The 18,443-nt window shown below is 35.2% G+C and overlaps 2 non-coding genes across 2 annotated transcripts; both read right to left on the bottom strand.

The window, feature by feature from the left end:
- Positions 1-1,764: 1,764 nt before the first annotated feature.
- On the bottom strand, positions 1,765-1,846 carry TRNAS-GCU (transfer RNA serine (anticodon GCU)). Its single transcript has one exon. It is a non-coding gene; the product is annotated as a tRNA-Ser (tRNA).
- A 4,052-nt stretch (positions 1,847-5,898) lies between these two features.
- On the bottom strand, positions 5,899-5,980 carry TRNAS-GCU (transfer RNA serine (anticodon GCU)). The gene has a single exon. It is a non-coding gene; the product is annotated as a tRNA-Ser (tRNA).
- Between the last annotated feature and the right edge of the window lie 12,463 nt (positions 5,981-18,443).

Below are 18,443 nucleotides of genomic sequence, written 5' to 3'. Positions count from 1 at the left end.
ACTTTTTCTTTTTATTTCTTACTCTTTTAAGTAAACTTTTGATTAATTAATACTTTGTGTCCATGTTTCGGCTTGTAGCTCTTTTTGAAAAAATTAGTTAGTATATTAGCAATTATGATAACTGTAATAAAACAAAATTTTGATAATTTGGAATTTTAGATTGGATCTAAAGTACCAAGCTATGATTTATATTAGATTTAGTATGACTGAATTTCTATTTAGATTCGGATACATGGTTTTAGGTTGCATAACAGTTAAGTCCAAATTGTCCATCAAACTTATATAAATGGACCATTTTCATTTTTATAGATATAACACATTTAAAGATAAAAGTCACCATACACTTGAAAGTGACTTTGTTTGACAAAAAATGATGTAATTTCGCAATAAATTAATTGTGTACCAAAAAAATATTCTAAGTTAATAGATATATACTCTTTATGGGTTAAAAAGTTTCTTCTATTCTGACCAATTTCCTCTCATGAAAAGATCTATATAGAAAGAAAAAAAATTGGAGGAGGTATTGTTTTTATGATAACATAACCTCCATTATCTAATTTTAGTCTAAACACAACGAGAGCTTTTTTATCACTTGTGTCCATGCTTCGGCTTGTAGTTTTTTTAGTTAATATATTAGCAGTTATGATGATTATGATAAAATAAAATTCCGATAGTTTGGAATTTTTGATTGGATCCAAATTATCAAGCTATAATTTGACATAGACTTGGTTCGATTGAAATTCCCGTTGGATTCGAACACATGGTTTTAGGGTGCATAACGGCTAAGCTCAAATTCAAAAACGAACTTATATAAATGGACCATTTCTATTTATATAGATATAACACATTTAAAGATAAGAGTCACCATTCGGTTAAAAATGACTTCGTTTGACAAAAAAAAATGAAGTAATTTTACAAAAAACTATAGTGCACCACAATACTTATTTCAAGTTAATAGATAAATACTCTCTATGGGTTAAAAAAATTCTTCTAATTTGACCAATTATCTTTGAAGAAAACATTTATATAAAAAGAAAAAAAAGAATCGTCAAAAGTATTTTTTTTATGGGAACAAACCAACCCTCAATTATCTAATTTTAGTCTTGAGTTTGACTCTCAACGAGAGAAATTTTATCACTTTTTTAAGTAAACCTTTGATTAAGATCTGTGTCCATGCTTCGACTTGTAATTATTTTACTTAATATATTATGATGATTGTGATAAAATAGAATTTTGATAGTTTGGAATTTTTGATTGGATCCAAACTACGAAACTATAATTTGAGTTAGACTTAACTCGCTTGAAATTCTCGTTGGACTCAAACATGGTTTTAGGTTGCATAACGGTTAAGCTCAAATTCAAAAATGAACTTATATAAATGGGCCATTTTCATTTTATACAGATATGATATATTAAAGATAAAAGTCACCATTCGATTAAAAGTGTCGTTTGACAAAAAAACATGAAGTAAGTTCACAATAAATTTATTGTGCACCATAATATATATTCTAAATTAATAAATAAAAATTCTCATATGGGTTAAAAAGTTTCTTCTATTTTGACCAATTTTTTTCAAGAAAAGATTTATATAATAAGAACAAAAAAGAACTGGAGAAGGTATTTTTTTCTTTTATGGGAACAATCCTCCATTATCTGTTTTAGGTTATGAAAGCAACATAATTTAGTTCACCTCAAAATTGCTTTATCAAGAGAAACCACAGTAAATTAAGGGGAAAAAGCAAATGGATCACTAAAACATTTTAACGTCGCCTGAGAGATTCGAACTCTCGCGGGGAAACCCCATGTACTTAGCAGGCACACGCCTTAACCACTCGGCCAAAGCGACAAGATTACTGTTAATATCGAGTAATTTGTTTCCGTAGAAAGGTAGCGTCGTTTACAACTAATTTGGGTGAGTTCGTCCCTCACACAGTCACACTCAACTCCAACATCGAGACTGTGCTACATCAATTTTTTCACTACTTTTTAATTTTACAAACTAATTTCACACTCATTCCTATTTTATACTTGATACCTCATACTCTTTACAGACTATTTTTTCAATGAATTATACAAAAAGAAAAAAGGAAATGTCAAGTTTTAAGAGACCTAAAAATTTAACCTCTTTGATATCATAGTCATAGATAGAGTCTTTAATTATCTAACCCACTCCAAAACTCTCAACTTTTTCTATCAACATTATTGCATAGTCTTTGCTCAACTCTCCAAATCTTTGCTCAACTCTCCAAGTCTTTGCTCAAGACTCTCCTTCAAACGCCCAATATTCATATCCTAAAGGGTGATTTCATCCCTCATACTCAACTCCAAAATTCAGACTGTGACACATCAGCTTTTCACTAATTTTTAATTTTACAGACTCACTTCAGACTCATTTCAATTTTATACATTATTCCTAATACTCTCTTCAGACTCACTCCACAAAAAAGAAGAAAATACATGGCATTCTGTTACTGGCCAAAAAAATTTACATTGCATGCAAGAGTATTGGAAGGAGTCTTGAATATCAAAACCAAACCCAAGACTCTGTCCAAGACTTCACCCAAATAATCGCGTCTTGCTAAGTCTTGCCACAAGATTCCCCTCAAGACTCCCAATATTCTAACCCTTAAGCTGGTCTTTATAACCTAAAATCTCGTGTCTTTAAATAATTACTACTTTATGTAGTTTTTAGACGCTACAACATTTTGACTTTTGTATTATTCATCCATCAATTTCGACCAGATTTATATCGCTAATACTTTGTATACAACAAAATAAAGTATGTAAGTTGTAGTTGGATTTGTCTTAATGTATATGTACAATGTACATAATATGAAATTTCAATAATTTAAACTAATAGGTAACTAATGATTAATGGTAAAAGTTATATGTTGGCAAGCATATGTGTCAAATGTTGGACTCTTAAAAAAACAGAGGGAGTATACTTCTATATGTTTCATGTTACTTGAAAAGTTTTGACTTTTACATTGTTGATAATTAATACACTCTCGTTGTCCGTATATTTCGTGAATATAGTCATGTGAGATATTGTTATATTCACCTGGATATCTAGCTTCAAAATATCAAATTTATATAATTTTTACTTATAGGAAATTAGAGATTTTAAATGATTAAGTAACACACCAACAAGCGTGACCAGAGCAATGTTTGAAGTAATATGAAACATAGGAAGTATATTGAGGTGATTCTTCAAATATGAATAATGTCACTAGAGGAAAAAACCAGGGTTGACAATTTGTGTCACTGTCTCATTGGGTGGATTTTAGGTTGTGTTTGAATTATGTCAAATATAATCTAAAATTTAATGTAGTTACAAGATATGACCAATGGTTCAAAATAATTTGAATATAGATTGCTCCATTTCGATTTAGATTAGGTTTGTGCTAAGTAGGTTTAAGTTGGGTTTGAGTTTCTTTCGTTAGTTCAAGTTGAGTTTGGCTTCTCTGAATATGTTCAAGGTCAAATACAAAGTGGGGTACATCCGTACATGTCATATAAAAGATCAAAATAATTTGAACAGGGGTTGCTCCGTTTTAGTATAGGATAACTTCGAGCTTGATAGGTTTAAATCATGTTCAAGTTTTTTTTTTTAGTAGTTCAAGTCGAGTTTTGATTTCTCTAATAAAAAAAATAATATGAACCCGGTGCACACTAATCAGTGTCCACCCAATCCATATCATGTGAGTTTATGATAGTGTATGTTAAAATGATATAGTATATGTTAAAATGATATAGTGTACGTTAAAATGATATAGTGTATGTTAAAAAAATATAGTGTATATGTATAATATAATGTATCTATTTTTGATATAGTGTATCTATTTTTGATATAGTGTATGTTTCTGTAATGCGTTTAAGTAAATATTTTCCTATAGGATATAATGTACCTAATTATGATATAGTGTTCCTATAGGATATAGTGTACTTAGTTATGATATAGTGTACTTCTATATGATATAGTGTACGTAGTTATGATATAGTGTACCTATGTGTTTATGCCAAATTCTGACCAGCCAGAACTTAGCTGAGGATCTACAGCTAATATAAATGCAGCTAGGAACAATAAAAGAAGCAAGCTGCAGAAATAAACAAATGCAAAAGAGAGACGAGACGCCAAGAAATGGTGACGCAGAAAACCCCAAGGAAAAGGGTAAAAACCGCGGGTAGCAATGAGGCTACCAATCCACTATGTATGAAGATTACAGCTAGGAATGGCAACGGGTCGGACTTGGACCGGATTATGCATAATCCGACTCCGACCCTACAGAAAGTCGGATTTTAAATCCGAGAGCCGACTCCGACTCCGAGATCCGACTTTGAAAATCCGAATCCGACCCGACCTAAAATCCGAACATCCGACTCCGAGATCCGACCCGACTTAAAATCCGGACACCGACTTAAAATCCGAACATCCGACTCCAAACCTGATCCGACTTATTTTTCTTCCAATTGTTTAATCATTTTTTCTGTGGGAAAAGCCTATATAATTCAACTGGCTGAAAGTCGAAGTCAGATTATACATAAATAATACATTACATAAATAAGAAAAAAGGATTGATTGACTCAAAGTCGGAGTCGGATTCGGATGTCGGATTATTTTATGAGATCCGACTCCGACCCTCCTCGACTCGGAGTCGGATTTTTTAAACGGAGTCGGAGTCGGATTACTTTTTTGTCGGAGTCAACTCGGATTTTTTCCTTCGGACCGGAGCGGACTAGGGTCGGATTCGGATTGGATTGCCATCCCTAATTACAGCTTGTAGCTAGCAGCTTGTAGCTTGCACTAAGTACACTTGTAAATATTATGAAAGTAAAGAGAAGTGTTCGAATGTAATTGATGTGAATGAACTGCCCTTCCCCAAGTACTTCTACTTCTATTTGTACCCATACATTTATTAGAACGTTGCTCTACATGTTTACGTTGCACAACTAACTCCTAATAAGGTGCCATGATCTCCTAATATCAAGGGGTATCTCCACTTCTGCTCAACGACTGCTTCAGCCCTATTTTTTAGGCACAACAACATTATTTGACTTGGTCTTGCTTATCCCTTGCTTTGAATCTCTCTTCGGATTTTACAAGTGCTTGCTGCAGCTGCTAACTGGTGCTTTCTAGCTGAACTCCAGGTGGTCACATTAGCCAACGAACCTACGCATTTTTACTTAGAAAAATTTAGGACATAACACTATGTATGATATAGTGTATCTATTTTTGATATAGTGTACCTATGTATCATATAGTGTATCTATTTTTGATATAGTGTATCTATGTATCATATAGTGTATCTATTTTTGATATAGTGTATCTATTTTTGATATAGTGTATAAGTGAGTACTTCTTAACCGGTCACGTGCCTGGGCCTGGTCCACACTATTTTTAGTGTGAACCGGGTCCATGCAAGATGGATTGTTTCTCTAAATATATTCAGGTCAATTTTAAAGTGGAGTATCGAAGTATTGGCAGATTAGATAAAAGATTAAAAGCTCTAGCGGCTAGCCTCTAGGAGAACAATAGAGAGATCATATCATATGAAGTACAAAACTACAAATATATATTATGGAATATGAAAACAAAAATGGGGTGAAGGTCGTAAAGCTCAAAATTCAAATGCTTCCGATAAGTGACCAAATATATAAACAGAACTATATATCCTCTAGATAAGTAAACCAAAGATTGATTTTGATTTCATGAGATAATCAAAAATTTCAACGATAAACCAACACAGATGACAGAACCCCATTAATAAACCTACGACCTAAAGCATAAACTTCACAAATACAATTTTTCCGGTTAATTTATAAGTGGTAGTCCGTACAATCAAATAGAAAACGCAGTAATTTGAAGCAAAAGGCAAATGGATCACTAAAATATTTTAACGTCGCCTGAGAGATTCGAACTCTCGCGGGGAAACCCCATGTACTTAGCAGGCACACGCCTTAACCACTCGGCCAAAGCGACAAGATTACTATTAAAGTTGAGTAACTTATCTCGATTAATGTGGCGTCATTTACAACTAATTAAGCTGGTTTTTATAACCTAAAATTAAATAGTGTAGTGTCTTATAAATATTTACTACTTTCTTAGTTTTTGAAGGTTGATTTGTCTTAATGTATATATAAGAAATATGAAAATTTAATAATTTAAACTAATAGGTAGTTAAAATTTAATGGACAAAGTTACGTGTTGGCAAACGTACAAGTCACAATGTTGTATACTTGCATCCTTTTAAATCCAGAGGGAGTATACTTTCCCCGTTTCTTGTTACTTGAAAAGTTTTTGACTTTTACACTATTTGTTACTTGAAAAGTTTTTGACTTTTACACTATTCACACTCTTTTTAATCAAATAATTTTTGATATCTAGAGTTTGTTTGGTTAACCTTCAAATGCATGGGAAATATATGTGGTGTTGTTTGGTTGACAAAAGCAAGTAGGAAATAACTTACCTAGCTAGCCCCCCTAGGTAAGTGGAAATTCCCATGGGAAATAGAATTTCTCATGTTCAACTAAACAAAAAAAAAAGTACTTTCTCGAAAATAAAATTTCATGGGCAATGAATTCATGAGAAGTTATAGTTTCTAACTTCAACCAAACGAGTCCCTATATAAGAAAAAATATAGTCATATGCAATATTTTTAGCTTCACCTCGACATCTAGTTTTAAAATACCAAATATATATATATATATATATATATATATATATATATATATATATATTATATAATATATATAATAATATATTTTGGTGCAAATTCAGTTGGATGACTTTGCAAACAAGTCAATGCACACCCAATAGTTAGATATTGAATGTCACGGGAGTCTTAGTCCCTGGGGGTTACTGGTTTTAATTTGATAAAACCTTGCTAACGTACTTTGCTATAGCTTAAAGTAATTAAACTATAACACCTAATAAATTCAAGCGATGAGTATTAAATACAACAATTAATGCAATAATTAATCTATTAATTAAAGCTGAATATTCCCACTTATAACACAAACTTCTAGAATGATTTTATAACACACATAAGGATAAACCAAGATGAACAATTAAAGGACAAGCATGAAGATGAATACCTCCATGGATTTCGACTCGAATTGGAGAGTGAATAAACTTTGGAACTCAATATATGCTCTAGTTCTAAACTATTTGCTAACTATGACCCCGGAAGGGGGTTGGCTAATCTAGGAAAAGCTACGCTAGTAGAAAGTAAATTGCACATTTGTTGTGTATGTGTTTGTTGTCTTCTTCTGATGTTCCTTCTTGTATTTATATTGCTAAGGCACGTATAACTTCCTTGCTCTTTGGAGGGAAGTGATTTGAATCATTTATGATTCAAATCACAACTGCCGTTTTCTGGTGCCATGATAGTCACGTCCTCTTGCCCACGTTCTTGCATGCCTTTATGATCAGATTAACTTCCATCCACGTCTTCGTCTTTGGCGTTGCTTGATCTTCAACTGCTATCTCTTGATTATTCTTAAGAACTGGGCCTTGATTATAAATTGTTGACTATTGACTTTCATTAACTATTCATCATGGGCTTCTTTAGAATGATTTTATAACACACATAAGGATAAACCAAGATGAACAATTAAAGGACAAGCATGAAGATGAATACCTCCATGGATTTCGACTCGAATTGGAGAGTGAATAAACTTTGGAACTCAATATATGCTCTAGTTCTAAACTATTTGCTAACTATAACCCCCGAAGGGGGTTGGCTAATCTAGGAAAAGCTACGCTAGTAGAAAGTAAATTGCACATTTGTTGTGTATGTGTTTGTTGTCTTCTTCTGATGTTCCTTCTTGTATTTATATTGCTAAGACACGTATAACTTCCTTGCTCTTTGGAGGGAAGTGATTTGAATCATTTATGATTCAAATCACAACTGTCGTTTTTTGGTGCCATGATAGTCACGTCCTCTTGCCCACGTTCTTGCATGCCTTTATGATCAGATTAACTTCCATCCACGTCTTCGTCTTTGGCGTTGCTTGATCTTCAACTGCTATCTCTTGATTATTCTTAAGAACTGGGCCTTGATTATAAATTGTTGACTATTGACTTTCATTGACTATTCATCATGGGCTTCTTTATGTGATTGGGCCTGTATATTTAAATACTCATTATACCCTTTGGGGCCTGATTCAATGAATAATCGTAATAAATGTTAAATATAATACAAAAATGGTAGTAACAAATTACCCCCCTGATTTGTGAGGTGATGTACTCAGAACCCACAAATTATTAGCAGAGAGATATGCTTAATAGCCATAACCAAATTGTTTTAGAAGTGTTCTAAAAGTTGCTTCCTCCGTCATTCTAAGATGATCAACAAATTTTTCTTTAGGATGACTAAATTTAGTGAGAAGAATAATTTATCGTGCATTCCTTCCTTCTTTCTTCTAGCCATTGTAAAATCCATTAGAAAACTTTGTTTCAGATGTGGTCCTAAAGGATGATTTCGCAACATCCAAGAGGGATCAAAACCTTGGATCATGAGATTATGCCATACTTGACATGTACATATGTATTGTATTATTTCCCTTGAAGATGATCCATGCCTTATTCGTGAGATTTTTATGCTTTTTGCATTGCCTTTAACAAAGAGCATTTTTAAACATCTCCAAGGCATATCTGGTTGTCATGCTTTTTTCATGATGACTTTCCCCCAAGATTTACATACTAACAACGAAGTCATCTGAACTTGGAGATCAAGTTTTGGAAATATCCATGCTTGCATCAAGTCTACATCTGACCCTATTTGAAAGGCCTTAGATTTGTTTGCATTTTTTGGATCCTTTTGTATCGTAGGATTATTGCCAAAATGCCTATCAATTATAGCGTTCCATCTCATAGACTAATCTTTCATGAAGTTGTCCTTATCTTCAGATAGAAAATCCAACATTTTATGATGATTTAAACACTTATATGGATAAGGTTTATATGTTAACGATATTGGATGAAACGTTGTTAATTGAGTAAGACTCACTATTAACCTTTTTATATGTAATGTTTTCCTGACTTTCACATATGTTGTTTCCTTCTACATATTTATATATAGAGATCTTAATTCTGAATTCTTAACCACTTGTTTTCTTAACCGCCTAATTAGAATACAATTATATTAGAGAAAAGTAATCATCACATGACACGTGGTAATTTTAGATGCCATAAAACATAATTATTTTATTAATAATTAATATTTCACGTTATTAGAAAATTGCTTTTAGAAGCAACTAACATTTATCTATTTGAAGACAAATATCTAATTAAAACCAAAAGCCTTAATGGAATCTTCTGGAGATGGTCCCGGTGTACAAGTCCTACAATGGCATGATAATCTTCATCTTCAATCTCATGTTCTGCCATGTAGCTTATAACGGTAAAATGATGGCCATCTCTAGGTACATAGTTAAAACTTGCCCTGAAGATCATCCTTCGATAAGCATTATCCCAGGTGTATCTTCTATTCAGCAAGGCGAGGTACATTCATGGGAAAAAGTTTTCTGAGACCCATAGTTGCCATAGTTGGCAGAGGCATTTAAAGTGTACTATTATGCCCTCGGGTTCGTCCCGCCATGGTTCCATCCTTATGACCTTGACAGATGTCTGGGTGCAAATAAGGACTAAACTCTTGGCATAGGCCCAGGTAAGAGTTTGGGGTCTTGGAAAGTTGTATTAGATACTTATTTCCCCCATTTCTTACAGACTAATAGAAGTTCATCTTGTGAACTTTCTAATGATCTTAGCTAAATGTACGTGGCCAATATGCCAATGCTAGCACCTACTTTTGTAGCGCTTGATTATGCTAGCGCTGGATTTTCTGGCTCCATGACTGGATTATTCCCAAAAATCCTGGCCATATTGGTGTTCCACTGCTGAATCTTTGCTGCTTCAAAGACTTATTTGTCCAATTGGACAATGTTTAGGGCCTGATGATGATTAAAACAGTCCTCATCATCGTCGCCTATAACATCCTCATGATGGTCGAAGTCCTTCTACTTTTGAATTTTTACGAGGTAGTCAGAAGATGATGAAGAAAGTTTTTACTTTCTAAATTTTTTTATAAAGTGGAGAGGTAGAGATGAGATAATGGGTGACATCTCTAAACATACACTTCTTTAAATAGACGTTTTTCGCATAACGATTACTTTAACAATAACTTAAAGGCTTAAACTTTAAGTGTTGGGATCACTTTTCAAGAAGTTTAAAAGAGAACTTGACTAATTTGATAGTCATCCTCATGTTGATTTTACATTTATAAACCTTAGGGCTTACATTCCGATTTTTCGATTCATTATACTCTTTTTAAACGTTTGAGTTTAATGCATGAGTATCATGAATACAAGTACGTAATTTGTTACGCATAGAGAAAAATAATATCTAAATGATTTAAGGTTCAAAATAAAACGTAATTTATTCAATCATTATCAACTACTACATAGTATCTAGAAGAGACTACGAACATTTAGCTTGATAATAAAAACCTAATAACATAAATGAAAGGGTACTCCATAATCCATTAAACTCTAATTTATCCTAAGATGAGCAAAACTGATGACAATTTGTGGTTCTTCATCTTCTCCCACATCTGGATCATCATCATTCGAATAATCATCAATCAATGGCATGGGAAAGCCAGTTTCCCTTATATGATCATGCCATAAACGACAAGTACACTGGTACTAGATTAATTTCTTGAAGTTAGTATTGTTTTCCAACTGAACCATCCGGTATTTCCTTATGAAAATACCTAGGACACTTTCACCTATAATTTATCTATGGTATTTGTGGGTTAAATCCAAAGGAAAAAATTGTTTAACAATGTTCAATCCCTAGGCCTTACATACCATCATGAAATTGTACAAGGCTTTCTTTTCCAATAAAGGCCAAAGATTAGTTGATACGAAATCTAGATCATTTCCTATTTTTGTGGCGCTAGATTCTTCTTCGTCTATATCTTCTTGAATTTTATTTCTAAACACAATGCATTCAGAAGTATCGTGGGTAACTGCATCATGCCATTTACAGTATTTCCCTTTAACTTCATCAACTGTTTTCAACTTATGTCTCCCTACTAGTTTAATTTTCTTATTAGATAATAACCAGTCAAAGATGGCGCTATATTTTTTAGTGTCAAAAGTATACGTTCTCTTTTGCCCAGATTTTAAATCTTTAAGCGCTGAGAATTCTTTTTTCTCTAGAGGCGAACATTTATAAGGTGCTCCTTGAACAATCTTAGCCACATCAACTTCTGGTGATGTTTCAAAGAGAAAAGGTTGTTCATTTTGAGCGTAGAAAATTTGGTGTCTCGATGCACTTTCAGCTTGTAAGTTTCTTTCATATCTTACGGCTAATTTTGCTAATTCAACAAAATCACCGAAGACATGACCAACAAACCTTTTTTGAAACTGAATTAGCATTCCTTCTTGAGCCATTTGCATAAATTCCCTTTTGGGGATGCTATCATGACACCTAATCTTAGCCATTTTGAACCTAGCTAAATAGTCTTCTACAGACTCTCCTAGCTTTTGTTGGATTCTGGCTAAATCGCTTGAAGTCACTCCAGGTTCTGTCTGTGCAAAGTGATTAGTAAATTGCACTTGCATATCCTGCCATGAGTGAATTGAATTAAGAGGTAAGTTTGTATACCACCAAAAAATAGTTTCAGTAAGGGACATAGAGAACATTCGGAGTTTTAAAAAGTCATTATCAACCGCTTCTCTACATTGACAATTAAACCTAACAAGATGTTCTTCAGCTGATACTCTATCATTTCCTAAAAACAAGGTAAAGTCAGGTATTTTAAATGTCCTAGGGAATGGATTATTTCTATCAATCCATTCAGGGTAAGGCTTTTGACCTATTTGCTTATGACCTTTCTTAGAAGTTTCCCCTTCTATTCTTTAGACTATGGCCTCTATTTGTGTTGCTAGAGGATCTGAATTTCGTCCTGAGTGGTTCATGTTCCCATTTCCCATACTCCCCATCTGATCATACATAGGGGATGTACTAGGATTAAATTGTTGGTTTTGATAACCACCCGTTGGAAAATCCTGGCGATGTGTATAGCTAGGATTATTCTGTACTTGTGCCGTTTGCGGCTGAAAGGTATACCCATTATTAGGCATGCTTTGAGGATAGCTTCCATTTGTATGAGCAAATGGTGCCTGATTATGACCATAATTTGGAACAGTTCCATAATGAGGTGCTCCTAGATTAGGCGTTTGAAAGGCCATAAAGTTAGAAGAAGGAGGATTCCCAGCCATAGTTGGCTGATGTGTGGGTACAAATGCATTAGGTGAACTGTTGTTATTAGTAACAAAAGTTCCATGCCTTTGCCCTCCATGTGATGGTCCAGGTTGGTGTGTGTTATCTCCAAACTATCCATCACCCATTGGAAAAGTAGGTTGATGATGTCGTGACGCCTCGTGCCAGCCTGGCTCCATGCCCGCTGCCATTTCGTCATTTCTCCTAAAATTCCCATGACCGTTCCCTCCAGGGTTCAAAGGACTTGCCCTTGTTTGGCACCCTTGGGATGAAGTTTGTGGATCACTTGAGACGAAAGTGTCTCTATTTTCATTATGGGAAAAATTTACTCTTGTCGGATAAGCAACTGGAAGATCTGGTGTTTCTCCATGTTTTCATCCCAAGGCCTATCATCCTCCATGGTTGTCGCCCTATCCATTCCGTCTTTCGTTGCTTTCTCGTCCACGTCGCGGCCTTCGCGTGGCTCTCTTGCTTCGATAAGTGTGCTGGCCTCGACGGCTATGGCGGTCATTATACCACAACGCAACCCACGGTCCCATGGGTTCTGGCTGCTGACTTCATAACCGCCCAGCCCACAGGTTCCCGCTTCTCTTTCTGGCGTGGCAACCTCTGCCGATGTGCCGTCATACAACACCCCCCAGCGTGCGTCTTCACGCTTTCCACCCGGGTTTCATCATCCGGCTTTGCATTCTTCTCACGTGGGTCCTACTCCTTGGTCATCTCCTATTGTTTTGTCGACGATTTTTAGCCTTCCGCAGTTGTCTGCTCCCAATGTTACCAATCTGGTAACCAATACTCTCTATTTTCTTGAAGATTATCTTTTATGGAAAACACAAATTACTTGCTTACTTCTTTCACATCAATTTCTTGGTATCGTAGATGGTACGACATATATTCCTCCCTCTACTGTACTTGATGAATATGGTTATTCGATTCCTAATGTGCACTTTTATGAATATCTTCGTATTGATCAACAAGTTAAATCTTGGATTTTTGCCACTTTATCTCGCGATGTTTTTGTTGATGTTCATGATTTTCATACTTCTGTGGATATTTGAAATCTTAATCGTTCACAATCCTGTTTTATGCATGCGAATATGGCCCGTTCCATGGAATTAAAGGGACGATTATCTCACATTAAAAAGACCGAATCTCAGTCTATAGATAGTTACTTAAGTGAGATAAAAGTTATTGCTGATTCTCTTGTTGTAATTCAGTGTCCAGTGTCTAATAAAGATTTAGTCCAGTTCACTCTGTTTGGTTTGGATCGTGATTCTGAGTATGATCATATTGTTACCACCTTGCTTCATTATCTGTTTCTGCTTAGCTTTGATGATTTACGTGCTAAGCTTATGATTTATGAACAACTCTCAAAAGCTCCAAGGATGGGTCTGATTCATCCTCTTATCAAGCCTTGGTCGTTGTTTAGTCATTTGGCTCTAGTTCTTCTTCTGCTAAAAATAATTCGGGTGGCAGAAATAAGGGCAAGAATAATAACAATAAAGGAGGTAATAATGGTCGTAACAACAACAATCGAGGTAATGGTAATCAATCGAATGCTCGTGGATCTGATAACAACAATGACAATGCTAATCAGGGTCGCCAGAATGGGAATAATTCGTCAAATGGCAATTTAAACTCTATCCCTACTTCCGATACTTGTGGTCATTATTAGTTTCCAGGTCATCAAGCGGCTTATTGCCCACAACGATTCAATTCTAGCTTTGTTCCTTCCTCCCGGGATAGGTCACTCGAGCCCTAGCTGCACTATTTGTTGGTGGTGAAGTGAATGACTCTGTTTGGTACCCAGATTGGGGAGGTGTCTCTCATATGACTCCTTAGGATGGTAAGCTTTCTGCTATTCTTCCTTACTCTGGTTCAAGTTCTGTTGTAGTTGGAAATGGTACCTCTCTCCTTATTAAGAGTGTTGGAAAATTGACAACAAAAATTTCCAGTAGTCCTCTCAATTTGCCTTTTGTTTGTCATGTGCATAATCTGAAACATAATTTATTATCAGGTAACAAGTTGTGTCAAGAAAATGATTGTGTTGTGTGTTTGGATAAATTTTCATGTTTCTGTTAAGGACAAGACAACATGGGAGGTTCTGCTTTGGGAATCCAGTAAGCAAGGTGTCTATCCAATTCAACCCACCCTTATCACCAATGATTCAATTGTTCCTGCTTTGCTAGCTACTAAAGAGTCTAGAGAAGTTTGGCATGCTCGTCTTGGTCATACTTCATCTAGAGTTTTAGGATCTTTATGTTCAAATAAGTCTATCTCATGTACTTCAAAATTTCATGATGATTGGCGTTGGTTGTAAGTTAAGAATAATACATCGTTTACCTTTCAAAAATTGTTCTCCTTATCCATTATATAAAATTCATAGTGATCTTTGGCAATCTCCTGTTTTGTCAAATCAATTTTATAGATATTATGTTGCTTTTGTTGATGATTTCTCGCGATATTCATGGATTTATCCTTAATGTTGAAAGTCAGATGCGCAATCTCAATTTCTTGTGTTTCAAAAGATGGTGGAGAATTTATTTAATTGCAAAATTAAAATTTTCCAAAGTGATGGAGGTCGGTAATTTGATAATTCTCCTCTTCTTCAACATTTTTGTGACAATGGTATTGTTTTTCAAAAGTCATGTCCCCATACCCAAGCTTAGAATGGTTTTACGGAACGAAACAAACATCGTCATATTATTGAAAGGGCTCGTACTATTCTTATTCTCTCTGATTTTCCTGCTGAATTTTGGGTTGATGCTTTGCACACTGCCACTTATACCATAAATAGGTTGCCTAGCTCGATTCTAGGAGATGTCTCTCCTTTTGAAAAACTTTTCATTATCCTCCTTCTTATCATTTTTTGAAAACTTTTGGTTTGTGCGTGTTCTACTTGCTCATGGATTCAGAAATCAACAAACTTCAACCTTGTCAAAACTATGTGTTTTCATTGGATATGCTGTGGATTATAAAGGTTATCGTTGTCTAGATCCTATTACCAACAAAGTCTATATAAGTCGTCATGTTTTGTTTCATGAACATAAATTCCCTTATCGCTCTCTTGGTGGTTCCAAATCCTCCATGCCTTTTACATCCCCATTGATTTTGCTTGTTAATTGGAGTCCCACAAATGTTGCTATTGTGTCAAATGTGCCTTCTCATGTGAGTGTTTTCCTTTTAGAGTCGTGTCGTTCTTCACGTAACATCGTTGGGCACTCTCTTCTTATGCACTCTCCCCCTCCCCTTGGCATCCAGCTTTCGCTGGCCCACACCCGCTTTTCCTTTGCCAGTCTGATCAGCCCGCTGGGGTTTCATCTCCCGCTAGGCCTGATCCATCTTCCTTGGCATCCACTGCCCAGCCCGCTAGAATTCCAGCGTCCACTGGACGATCTCCATCCTCATCTAGGCCTGTTCCCACAAGCGCTCGCCCACCAGCAACCCTTGGCGCTTCCCTCTTCCACGCTGATGAATCAACGATCCATCTTGAGCACACTCACGCTGCAGGGTTAACGTTGAATCCTAGGGCTGCTTCCCTCTATATTCGTCCCATTGTTTTTGCTGGGTTGTCCACTCCGAATTCCTCCAATTTTCCTTATCTTGTCTCCACTCCTCCATCCTCTTGTGTTTTGTCGTCTCCCTTTTCCCTTGATGTGTCCCCATCTTCCCAAGTGCCCGGTTCCTATCCCGTTGTCTTAAATCAACATCGTATGGTCACCCGGTTTAAAGATGGTGTTTCAAACCCCCGCCATTTTAATGCATTTAAAAACTGATGTCATTGAGTTTGAACCCACTAACTTTAAGCAAGTTTCTAAAGACTCACGTTGTCGTTCAAGCTATGTTAGATGAATATATGGCTTTGTTTAAAAATGATACATGGGAGTTGGTACCTAGCAACTATGATAAGAATTCACTTGGTTGTAAGTGGGTTTATCGGATTAAATACAATTATGATGGTTCTGTGGAGCGGTTCAAAGCTAGATTTGTCGTTTTTAAAACAAGCTCCTTGAGCTTGATTCTCTCGGTTCAACAACTTCTTATTATCTATTGGTTTCAAGTGCAGCAGTTGTGACACTTCCATGTTCACTCTCAAATTTCGTGGTCATCTCATTGTGCTTCTCTTATATGTTAATGACATTGTTCTTATTGGTAGTAGCTCTGCTCTTGTCCACAAATTCATCTTTGTCTTTTCTTCTCAGTTTGCTATGAAGGATTTAGGGGGTCTTCATAATTTCCTAGGTGTTCAGGTTGTGCATACTCCATCTTGTTTATTTTTGTCTCAAAATAAGTATGTTTATGATTTACTTCTTAAATTTCATCTCCGTACTGTTACATAACGAGTTTGCACGCCTATTGTCTTTAGAGTTACATTGTCTCTTCTTGACGGAAAACTTCTTGCTGATCCTACAAATTATCGTATTATGGTTGGTGTTTTGCAATACTTAACTATGACTTGTCCAAATATTACTTATGTTGTTAATGTGGTGTCTCATTTTATGCATTCTCCTCGTACGACTCATCTTTATGTTATGAAAAGAATTTTCAGATATCTGCAGAGCACTTTGGAGTTTGGTCTTTTCTTACATAGCAGCAACTCTTTCACTGTTATTATTACCTACTCTGATGCAGATTGGATGTGTTGTCCTGATACTCGTCATTCTACTACTGGTTATGCTGTTTTTCTTGGGAAGAACTTGATCTCACGGCGCTTGAAAAAACAACCTACTGTTTCTAAATCCTCCAATGAAACTAAGTAATATCACGCAGTTGCATACACTGCTGCCGAAACTATTTGGCTCAAGCAACTTCTTGCCGGTCTTGGTTATTTTCTTCAACGCCCTATGATATTGTATTGTGATAATATTTCTGCTACTTATCTCACTGCTAATCCAGTTCATCATAATCAAAGCAAACATATTGATGTTGATTACCGTTTTGTTCGTGAAATGGTGGCCAAGGGAGATCTTATGGTTTGTCATATTCCCACTTAGTTGCAGGTTGCTGATAATTTTACTAAAGGCCTATCTTTTGATTTGTTTACTAATCATTATCATTCCAATCTATCCGTTGTTTCACCCCGTAAATATTGAGGGGCGGGAGTATTAGTGTAATATTGTATGTACGCAAGGTAAGAATAAATTCTATTCGTATTAGGTCTGTATTGTAGCCCTATATATATATATATATATATATATATATATATATATATATATATATATATATATATAGGGTTGGGATCAGGTAAGAATAGGTCCCTATGTGAGAATACTTTTTTATGTGAGAATGAATCTCATCCAATAGGTTTAGGCTTAATCAAGTGGCTCACGTTTTTTCAAACAATAGAAACTAAACTAATTTTCTCTTTCCTCCAAAATAATCGTCCCAAGCAACTTTTTCTCTCTGCTTCAAAACAGTCGGCCCAAGCAACTTTTTCTCTCTCTCTCACGCGTTGAACTTGTTCTTTGGAAATTACGACATTCTAGGATTACATTAAAACTATATATGAAGGGTGACTATATATGTATAACAGTCACTATATGTCATATGTGTTCGAGTTTTTTTTTTGTTGTCCATTAAAGCTAAAATTGAAGAAGATTACCAAGAGAATCAAGAAAACGACATTGAGCAACTAAGCCTGATGCAAAACTATGAGAAAATATCGTAGTGATCATGTGTTATATCATAATAACCAATCTATCACATGTTTAAAGAAATTAGTCAAGAAAAAATAATATTTACTATTTTCATATCTTGGTGACCCTCTGCTATATCATAGTGACCCTATGCTGTATCATAGTAACCAACACAACCCTCTATTATATCATAGGGACCATCTGCTGTATCATAATAACCAACACACTTTTTGGAAAAAATAGTGTGGAATCCGCAAATAACAGAACTAAAACTTTGAAGAACTAAAACTCCATGAACGACGATACAAAGGAGAAAGAAAGAGAAGATAGAGAGAGAAAAAAAAGTAGCGTGAGAGGGGGTAAAGAAGAAGGGAGTAAGGGTTAAACTAAATTACAAAAATGCCATTACTCATAAGTGTATTTAGAATGGTTAGATTCGATTAGATCCAAAGGTCCAGATTTGTTTTCACATAAAAAAGTGTTCTCACATAGAGGGGGTGTTCTCACAAGAGTCC

The sequence above is a fragment of the Beta vulgaris genome, chromosome 6, assembly GCF_026745355.1.
Source record: "Beta vulgaris subsp. vulgaris cultivar EL10 chromosome 6, EL10.2, whole genome shotgun sequence".
Classification (NCBI taxonomy): domain Eukaryota; kingdom Viridiplantae; phylum Streptophyta; class Magnoliopsida; order Caryophyllales; family Amaranthaceae; genus Beta; species Beta vulgaris.
The sequence above is the reverse complement of the archived record's forward strand: the minus strand, read 5'-3'. Positions and strand labels throughout refer to the sequence as shown.